General features: G+C 35.4%; 1 protein-coding gene across 1 annotated transcript in view; it reads left to right on the top strand.

Annotated features, from left to right (window-relative positions):
- Positions 1–3,981, top strand: part of LOC118749645 (protein dachsous-like) — a 237,058-nt gene that overhangs the window by 28,105 nt on the left and 204,972 nt on the right. The window lies entirely within an intron of this gene.

The following is a 3,981-nucleotide window of genomic DNA, read 5'->3' as shown; positions in this document are numbered from 1 at the left end:
AATATTAGTAAGTATTTTTTTACTGCAATCACGAATTTCGGGGGTTACTACTAGTTTTAATAATTTATTGTACAATTTACCTTTAGGTTTATGCATCTTAAGCATACATCGAAATTTTGTTTTAGAGAATCAATGTGAAAAAGTAATTGCAGAAACGATTAACCGGTTTGCTGAGCAACCGAGAGCCTGCTTTTTAAGTAAAACAGGTTTACAATAAACAATTTTTCTCCATATTGCACCAAACCTCAATATCCCTATGTTATTCGACGCGCTGAATGCGAATCTGACGTCTGTTAGCCCCCATCGCGTCAGGTTCGAGGTCATTTGAAGGTCAAGTTGGGAAGAATTCTCATTTTCGTTGTTGGTGTTTCCAAATTTGACAAGGGATGACGGAAAATCGTTCCACATTACATCGGGAAGAATTAATTAAATAAACCCGAAAATTCATATATATGGGGTTTTCAACTCGCTGAACACGAGTGCGAGGTCCGTTAACCTCCATAAGGTCAGGTTCGAGGTAATTTGAGGGGCAAATAGGACAAAAAATGTATTCAATAATAATAAAAACAAAATTTTGTTTTTGTTGGCTCTGAATCTGAATATAGGGGTCTCTTGATTCTTTAAGGTAATCTACAGATCATGTTAAGGCCATATTCAGAAGAATTGTATTGAATTTTCAGGTTTATTCATAAAGTTTTTCCCTACTTGACCTTCAAATGACCTCCAACTTGACGTGATGGAGGCTAACAGACCTCGGATTCGCATAGAGGGCGTCGAATAACGCAAACGCGGCTCTTTGAGCCAAATGCGGTTCTTTGCTCAGAAAAGTGCGGCTCGTTTTACTTTATATTTGCTTATAGTGTTTGGCTCTTTTTACTTTTTAAAATACATATTTCTTTGGTAGACATTATTTTCCATTATTATTTTATTATTTTTATATACACATACGTAAATTGAGATCAGAACATTACCCGCAATTGGAGAATGAAAATTGTCTTTCTGACTTAATATTTTTACCGATATGATGGAGCCAGGGCTGCCGGACGTTTAGAGTATATAATCCGTACACGGACAAAAAGTGGTGGGTGAAAAATCCGTACAAAATCCGTACGCTCAAATTTGTTTGGCAAGCAAAAAAAATCATTTGTACTTAGGTGAACACAGGAATCGGACTTTTAACAGCATCAAATAAAGCAACACATATTTCCACTAGTCCTATTTGTTGATTGCTTCACAGACAACTTTATTATTTTTCGGACTAGAACTTTTTAGCAAGCAGTGTGTTCTTAGTTTATGTATATGCAACAAAACTTTTCAGGTAGGTTTTCAACCCTACCGAGTAACAGTATAATGTTTGAAGCGATGGTTAAAGTGGAAAAAAATAAAAAAAAATTAGGGGTTTCTTTAGATTTTAAGCAACAAAACTTCCCAACAATCGAAGTCTACCTCTAGATTGTTATACATAATTTTAAAGGCCTATAAATCCTCTTCTCATATTTGATTTTTAAAATCGGGTGAAAAATAGTCAAGCTTTTATTCGATAAGTCCCTCAAGTACAAAAACAACGCATTTTTTTAATAAAAAATGGAAGGTTCGGGAACTATAAGTAACCTATGAGATATGTGTAAAAATGGAAAATTTTTACAATATGAAAAAGACATTCCGAAAATCCGTACATCTTGACGGAAAGCTAAAAATCCGTACGTTGAATTCGTACAACCATTTTCACCCCTGCAAATCCGTACCGTACGGAAAAATCCGTACATCTGGCAGGGCTGGATGGAAACTTGAATTCATTTCTATAAGGAGAGAATAAAAATGTTTTTGTAACGTTGGGCATAAAGTGAAGGAAACTGCGTTTTCACTTGCACTAGCACCAGTTATATCAATCAAAGCCTATACAAGCAACAAAAATATTTTTGATTTGTCGCAAATTATTTTAAGTTTTGAAGCTAAGCTACTATTTCATAATTTTCCATGGCTAGAAAAAAAAAATATTGCACATGTCAGAGAGGATAAATTGGACCCCAGCCGCAAAACTACATGATTTAAAAGCAGATTTTGAAAAAAGATTTGCCGATTTGAAATTATTTAAATGTACGTTTGCATACTTCATAAACCCTTTTCAATGTAACATATATAATTGAGGATGAATTTACAATATCCGAAATACTCCTTTTTAAGAAAAGCGAAGAAGAGTTGGTGTTTTTGGAACGAAAAGAAGATAAGGCACTGGAAATACAACATAAAGCTTTGCCACTGCTTGAATTCTGGCAACATGTACCAGATTAAAAATATCCGCTGTAGAACACAGCTACGTTCCGTATATTTTCAATTTTTGATACGACATATAACTGTGAGTCTTTGTACACTACAATGAAATTCGTAAAGTCAAAATACTATTCACAATTGATTAACCAACATTTAACAGAACTGTTACGAATGGCTTTAACTGACTTAAAACCTGATTTTGAAAATTTGGCCAGGCATCTTTTGAATTTTCTTTAATATCTATCTTAAGTGTATTAGAATAATAATAAAATTAATGTTTTTCATTTCTAACAACAATTTTATTCAAAAATAAAATTTTTGTTTTTGTTGTTTTTTTATGGCTCTTTGTAGAATTTAGAATTTACATATGGCTCTTTTCGGCCTCGGCCTTGCCCACCCCTGACATAGGGATATAGAGCTTTGGTTCAATATGCATAAGCGTTTTTCTGTAAACTTGTGTAATTTTTGTAAAACAAATCGGCATGTACGGGTGTCCGGTGGCAGAATTAGGAATTAAAAGCTAAATTAAAAAATAATTACTAATGATAAAAGTTTATTTCAATAACTATTACAAAGAAGACAAGTGCGGATTTTGTTTTTTAAAAATCATTCCTCTAAAAATGTTGACCGTTACGTCGGATACACTCTTCAAATCTGGCCTCCGTACTCCGAGCCACTCGCTGGAGAAGTGATGTTGGGATACCATTAACCTCACGAACGATATTTTTTTAGCGCTGAGATGGTCGCTGGGTTTTTTTCGTAGACTTTACTTTTGAGGTATGCCCACCGAAAAAATCCATAGGGGTAAGATCGTCGAAGGGGTCGTCGTAGGGGAAAACGTCGAATATTGTAACGTGGACAAAATCTACGACGAGCAGTTGCACACTAATCATTGACCTTGAAATACGCTTCGATTGCGAACGCATGTTGTTTACCCGTCCACTGAGACATCGCTATTAAATAACCCGCACGAATGACGAACCTGACGCTGCCCCCACCCCGCCGATACGCTCAGCGGTTAGGTAGAAACTGTAAATCTAAAACCCAATTCTGCCACCGGACACCCTTTACATATCGTCCCTCGCATGCCAGCAACATGAATGTGTAAAAATTAAAATTTTGGATAATCAAGTTTGACAGTTTTTTTTTACGAGACTTAACTCTTCCTTCATATAATTGACATTGTGATGTATGTGTTTTCTGTGTACGCATTGTATTCTGGGTTTTGGTATAACATAGAACATCCAAAGTGTTTAAGCGACTTATGCATTTCCCGCATAAACAAATAACAGCGAACACCCACACGCATTTATATTGCATTGCCCGCATTAATCAAGTGCAGCGAACACATACACGCACTTTTATTGCACTCCCGCCCAAAACCAAGTGCAGCGAACAAACACACGCACTTGCGTTTAAAAGTAATTCGCTCGTTCTTAATTGGGCAGCGTTGCCGCTTTGCTTAAATTTAAGCAAAATTGCTTAAGTTTTTCCTGACTGTTAAAATGTTAAACTTTTCTTCGTTTTGCTAAATATTTTTATTAAAATAGTCAAAAAGGATAATTTTCCTCAAAAATTCATAGTCAGAAGAGTTACTATTTCAATAAATTTTTCAAATATATTTTAGGAAGACTGTCATCCAGATCCCACATAAAGTTCCAGTAAATGTTGCTCTACGCAATTCCCGACCTGCGGTCTTCGCATTTTCAA

Source organism: Rhagoletis pomonella, unplaced genomic scaffold (assembly GCF_013731165.1).
Source record: "Rhagoletis pomonella isolate Grant_MI unplaced genomic scaffold, Rhpom_1.0 Rhpom_scaffold_00026, whole genome shotgun sequence".
In the NCBI taxonomy this organism is placed as follows: Eukaryota; Metazoa; Arthropoda; class Insecta; order Diptera; family Tephritidae; genus Rhagoletis; species Rhagoletis pomonella.
The sequence above is the reverse complement of the archived record's forward strand: the minus strand, read 5'-3'. Positions and strand labels throughout refer to the sequence as shown.